At 41.7% G+C, this 6,439-nt stretch overlaps 1 long non-coding RNA gene across 1 annotated transcript; it reads right to left on the bottom strand.

The window, feature by feature from the left end:
• Positions 1 to 511: 511 nt before the first annotated feature.
• Positions 512 to 3,498, bottom strand: LOC132071743 (uncharacterized). Its single transcript, XR_009418185.1, has 2 exons — positions 3,433 to 3,498; positions 512 to 707 (listed from the first exon to the last, which is right to left on the bottom strand). It is a non-coding gene; the product is annotated as an uncharacterized LOC132071743 (long non-coding RNA).
• Between the last annotated feature and the right edge of the window lie 2,941 nt (positions 3,499 to 6,439).

Below are 6,439 nucleotides of genomic sequence, written 5' to 3' on the forward strand. Positions count from 1 at the left end.
TTTGCTGCCAGCAGCAACCTCAACTAATTCTGCTTTATTAGCATTGTGCAAGATAATTTCTTGCCAAAGTATAAAGGATTATATTTCTAACAAAATCTTCTAGAAGTTTATTTCATCATGAAGTACAGATGTTTTCCAAATTCTGTACTGCATACTTTCTGTCAGAAATATTTAACAGCTGATTGTAATCTCATTAGGCAATCTCAGTAATCCAAAACTAATATATATGTATAGAAAATTACTCATAGCAAAATTTTTCATCAGTAAGAACAGTAAGGAACAAGTTGGAGTTTTAACAAATGGACAGGGACTGTGCACAGAAGGATCAGGTGCTATAATTTATGGGAGCATATTATAAGGGCAATCAAAAATAAATAACTTTATTATGCAGGTAGCCAAACATTAATGGCATGATGTTATACCATATGGTAGTGTTCCCCAGAAAATGGGATAAATGTTTCACAATTCCACCATGTGAATAGTTTAATTAAAGCCATGAGGAACACGTGAATGACAAAGCAAGTGGGGTTTTAATTGTAATTTAACATTCTGCCTGTACTCAGCACTGCTTCTCTGAGTCATAGTGAAGAGAGGTATTCCCAGGGTTTCTGTCCAGCTCTATTCACTCATCCAAGTAAAATCCTCTGGACTGGATCCAGCAACTTTACACCAGTGCAAGTTCCGCCTGCTGGAAATGTCAATATCACCTGTGATTTCAAAGAAAATATTATGTGCTTGCAAACAGTTGTGCTCCAGCACCCCAAGAGCCTCATTAAAGCTGATCTCAGGAACACAGAAATCCAGCACCAGAAAGTGAGCAAGTTTAAAGGGAGGTGCAGGAGGAACCTGTAAGGCAGCAGTTAAGGAATTTCACCAGTGTCCCAAACCCATATCTATTAGCTAATCAGTAAAATACAAATTGTTTAAACCATTTATAAATTAATTAGAACCACTCTCACTTTCTGCAAAGTGTCACAGAAAATTATTCATAGATACCACCAGTTCATGCCTTAAACTGAGCACAGAAGAGTGCTTGCATCAAATTCATTGAACAGCATGGAAATGCCAGCAATGGTTTGAGAACAAGCAGCCTAAAATAATCCTTTGCAAGTTATAGAAATAAAGGAATTAGGGGTTTTATTTTTTTAAATGTAAATCCATACAGCTTGCAGCTGATTTATTCAACAAGAAGGGTAGCATTTGGTATACAATGCCAATCATAACTTGAATTTTTTGGAAGTCTCTCAAATACTGTATTGAATTCAATTTTTTAAAAATTTAAATTAAAGTATCACTGCCTAAAATGACTTTACTGAACTGCTTTTAAATGGCCTGTTTATATGCTGACAAAATTTAAATAAAACCTGTCCATCGGCAGAATCAAATGCTTAATGAAATTAGCAAGAGCAGGTCTGTGTGTTTTGTGAGGTGAGGAAGTTGCCAGACCTAGGAGCTAAAAGTTGACACCAGGTTTCCCTTTCACCTTTGGAAGCCGAGCAGTTCACCTCAGCTTTCAATCCTGTTGTTTTTTCAGTCCAGTAGCTGTTGCTCACTGGAGCTTTCTCACTCAGTGTCTCTGTTATTACCCACGTAGCAGCCTGCATTCCTCACTGCTCACCTGGAGTTTGGCTGTGTGAGCTGGGCAGCACTGCAGACGCAGAGGCCCCTGTCAGTCAGTGTTCCTGTGTTTCACTGAAGTGTTTTTGGGTATTGACTGCTACTTGGGCAATACCGGGTACCTTGGGCAAGGTCTATCAGGAGCAAGCTCAGACCATTTCTGGTTGCTTCCTAAAGTTTCTTTTTATGTCTCCGAATCATCATCTACACGTGCAACTACTCCAACCTATGTGCACATCGAAGATGAGCATTTAGTCCCCTCCCTAAAGCCCAGTCCCCCTCCTGCCAAATCAGCTGTGCTCAATAACTCTGTTTGCAGAGAAAGCTTACCCTTATGCTGGTGCATTAAAAAGGCCAGGGATATGGTATTTCTAGACTTGTTTTAATGACAACAGCTAGAAATATTCTCAATTTTGTACACATAGCTCTCCATTAAGCTCAACTCTTTTTAAAGATCAATTCTTTTCCATTCTGTCCTTATACACTTCCAAGGCTAATTAATTACATTATCTCTTTTAAAATGTTTGTACTTAATCATTCATGACCCTTCTTGTCTCATTATCTGAAATATAATAATAGAAAGTGAGTGAAAAAATCCAGGTTAAACTGCAGGGTAGCTCCTGCTTTCTAATCAGAGATCTTTTTTAGCTTAAAAGTGGCACTACTGCTGTGCTAACAGAATTTTTAAAACCTTAGTGTTTTTTTTTCTTAGTAAGTATGAGTTTGAAGTACTTATCCAAGAGAACTTTAGATACTTCAGAGCATCAATAGGGCTACAAAGATGATCAGGGGAGGGGAGCATCTCTCTTAGAAGGGACAGCTGAGGGAGCTGGGCCTGGTCAGCCTGGAGAACACTGAGAGGAGATCTCATCAATGCCTGTAATTATCTGAGAGGAGGATGTCAAGAGGATGGACCAGGCTTTCCTTGGTGGTGCCGAGTAATAAGAGACAACAGGAAGAAACTTATGTACAGGAATTTTCACCTGAACATAAGGAAAAATTCTTTACTGTGCAGGTGACCACACACTGGAACAGATTGTCCAGAGAGGCTGTGGATCTCCCTCACTGCAGGTATTCAAAGCTACTTGAGCACAACTCTGAATGATGTGCTCAAGGCAACCTTGCTTGAGCAGAGGTTGGAGGACATGACCTCCAATGGTCCCTTTCAGCCTTAACTATTCTGTGATCTTAGACAGTTTTGAGGTAAGTGATTGAATCACAGAGTTCAATATTTCTGTCACTGGAGAGCTAAACAAGCTGCTGTGGAGGCATGGATATGAACTGGACCAGAAAGTCTTGACCTGCCAAGGAGGTTAGATAGTTTCTGTCTTTTTGACAGGAACCATGCATGTTCACAGGCTAAATCCTTCTTGAGCTAGGACTTGTGAAAGACTGGAGTCTACAGTCCAGTGAAGGATGGAGCAGGAGTAATCCACCTCTTGTTCTCCTGTTCCTCTCCAAGTGTCTCCCTTCACAAGCCTTGAGGAGTACAGTCCATAACATTTGTACAGCAGTCACATCTGATAGCAATTGCAGCCACACAAGAGTACATGATGGATGAGAAGGCCATCCAGTGCCAGCAGGGACTAAAAGTGCAAGGGGCTGATGGCAACCAACACCCAGGGACATGGACCAACAAAATTTCCACAGACTTGGATATCCTCAGCAGACACACAGAACACTGCGACACCCGGACAGCAGCATCACACCCCCATCACTTTGGGGCAGATTCTATTGCATTTCCTATTGTCACTATAGTGCAACGGTTCTATTGTCATTACATTGCAAGGGTTCCATATTGGCAGAGTTCCATACCTCCTTGATGTTTCTTGCAGGCAGCTCCTCCAGGCACTGACTCTTCCGTGTCCTCACAGCAGCAACCAACTCTAATTCCCCTCAGCCACCCAATCCACTCTTTTATAACACTCTGCTGATTGGCTGCAGCTGTGACCTGTTAACATCTGGCCTGCTCCTAATCTTTAATAATTAACCCAGCTGCAACTCTTCAGGGGGTAAGATTACATTCTATACTACCTTTATTTACTTATGTTCTATCCCCCTACATTTCCTTCCCTGCAATTCCCTTGCTGCTATGTGGCTTTGGAGCTTTGCTACAGGCCCTGAGCATTTCCCCATCATAGCCAGGGCTCTGTGTCTGGCTCGGCTGTGCCTACAGTCCCCTGCCCTGGCAGTGGCATCGCTGACAGCATGGACTCTGCAAAGCTGCACACAACTCCCTGCAAGCTTTTAGTTATCTGTTAAGCACAGAATGAATTTTTAAATTATCTATTAAACATGTGCTAGTGGAGTGTAAGGAGTGGTATCTCAACACTACAGGAACAAGAGTCTGCATCTACCATTCTGCAAGGAGCACCTTGTCCCAGTAGCAATCTGAACAAGGACAACCTGCTCTGGAACCACCAAGAGTGGTGATGAATGATGTCCCTCAGGGTCTGCATTGGAACCACTGCTGTTTAATACCTTCATTGGTAACATTGGGATCAAGTGGAGACTGGGAGAAGAACTCATTGAGAGCAGCCCTGCTGAGAAGGACTTGGGGGTGCTGTGGGTGAGAGGCTGGACATGACCCAGCCATGTGCCCCTGCAGCCCAGAAAGCCAAATGTGCCCTGGGCTGCATCCAGAGCAGCGTGGGCAGCAGGGGAGGGAGGGGATTCTGCCCCTCTGCTCTGCCCTGCCCTGGTGAGACCCCACCTGCAGTGCTGCACCCAGCTCTGGGTCCCCAGCATGGGGAGGACATGGACCTGTTGGAGCACTTTCAGAAGAGGCCACCAAGATGATCAGAGGGATGGAACACCTGCCCTGTGAGGACAGGTTAAGAGCATTGGATTGTTCAGTCTGGAGAGGAGAAGGCTTTGGGGAGACCTTAATCCAGCCTTTCAACACATAAAGGGAGCTGATAAGAAAGACGGGGACACAACTTTTTAGTAGGATTTGTAGCAACAGATCAAGGGGTAATGATTTTAAACTTAAAAATAGAGTGTAGAGTCAGGCTGGAAGGATGAGGATGGTGGAACAATGAAGCAGGTTACCCAGAGAGGTTCTAGATGCCTCATCCCTGGAAGCATTTAAGGTTCTGCTGGACAGCGTCCTGAGCTACCTGATCTAGTGGAAGATGCACTTTTGCAGGGGGATTGGACTAGATTACCTTTAAAGATGCCTTCCAACCCAAACTATTCACTGGTGCTAAGAGCTCAATATTGTGGATACAGTCAGCTCATGCTGACTGACCTGGGAGCCCAGGACAGGACTTTGCCTCTTTCGTGCTCTCAGGATTCAAGTCTCCAAGGAGCTCACATGAAGAGGAGAAAGTGAGGCTGCAAAAGTCCATTGATATAACAATGTACAAAAAGCAAAGGCTATTTGCAAAATTCGTGCCTTCTTATAAGGTCTTGAACTACCTTGTATGGAAAAGCATAAATTTCTAGGAGAGGGCTAAGAGTTCTGGAAATAAAATACAATCATGTTTTCAATCAATGTTACACCTGCCTATCACCAATATGGTATTGTAACCAAACTGGAATTTAAATGCTATGAAATGCGAGAAATATCTTTTTCATGTTAACATTAGCCTCTTAGTGTTATTTCGTCACCAGCCAAAACTGGGGGGTTCTGTCTCACTTTAAGTCATTTTGCAGTAATGGGCAAAGGAGTTCTTGGTTAATGATTCTTTCGATTGTTTTGTTGTTTTTATTTTTTCTCTAGAAACCTTCTACCTTTGACATTCCTCTTTCTGGAATTTTTCCAGTGACTTTAGTTTGTGCAATATTCACTTAATGACATGCTTTTTGAAATTCCACCGTAGAGTTTTCATTTAGAAGCTGTTGGAAAAATCAGATTGTAGTGGGAAACAATCAATAAGGTTGACAGAATACAAGTAATGCATAAATAATAAGGCAATATGATGCATTTTCAATCAGTTTTTACAAGAACCGGGGAAAGAACCGGGACTTGCAAAGAGATTTCTACACTGCAGGTTTTCTCAGTGCAACTAACCCAACCAAAGGTAATTTTTGTCATTAAGGCACAGGAGGTCTGGATGCACAGGTGTCACAAACACATGTGCTGTACTCTTGTGTTTGTATGCTGCTAGCTTGAATTTAGGTAAGAAATTTTGCTTCTCAAGGTGAGATTTTGCTTCTCTTGGCCCATAAGAAGACTCAGTTCCTTAGAACAGTGAGGCTGAATTGCAACTGCAAAATACCAAAATAAGAACAAATATGAACAACACCAAGTCTCATTAAAGTGCCACCCATGAAACGTATTTCAGAGAAGGAATTTTGAAAGCAAGGATCCAGGATTTCTTACACCTGGTGGCCCATAGAAACTTCTCCTCTCCTAGCATTTGTGTTCATAAACTTTTGATGATCACTGTAACGTAGCATATTTTTCCTCCTTAGCAATAACATTTTAAGAGTGTTCAGTGGCTTCTACCCCCTGAGATCACACAAAATGCCAATTACCTGGTAGTATTCCCACTCCCTGCTCCCAACTGGCTGGTGTTATCTAAAATCAAAATATTTCTTGTGGATGGACTCCATGTACCATTTTCTGCAGTAGCAAAAACAAAAACAAAAACAAAACAAAACAAAACAAAAAAAAAAAAAAAAAAAAAAAAAAAACAAAAACCAAAAAAAAACCAAATTAATCCACCCAAACCCAGAAGACCCACTTTTCAAGATGTCTTTGTGTGCATAAACTTGATATTGTTTAAAAACTTTGTTGTGCTACATATTGAATAGGAGAAGAACAGATGTTCTGGTGAGAAACAAGGTCTTTTGATGTGATATACAAGCTGCTTAG

This window comes from Ammospiza nelsoni, chromosome 3 (assembly GCF_027579445.1).
Source record: "Ammospiza nelsoni isolate bAmmNel1 chromosome 3, bAmmNel1.pri, whole genome shotgun sequence".
Lineage (NCBI taxonomy): Eukaryota > Metazoa > Chordata > Aves > Passeriformes > Passerellidae > Ammospiza > Ammospiza nelsoni.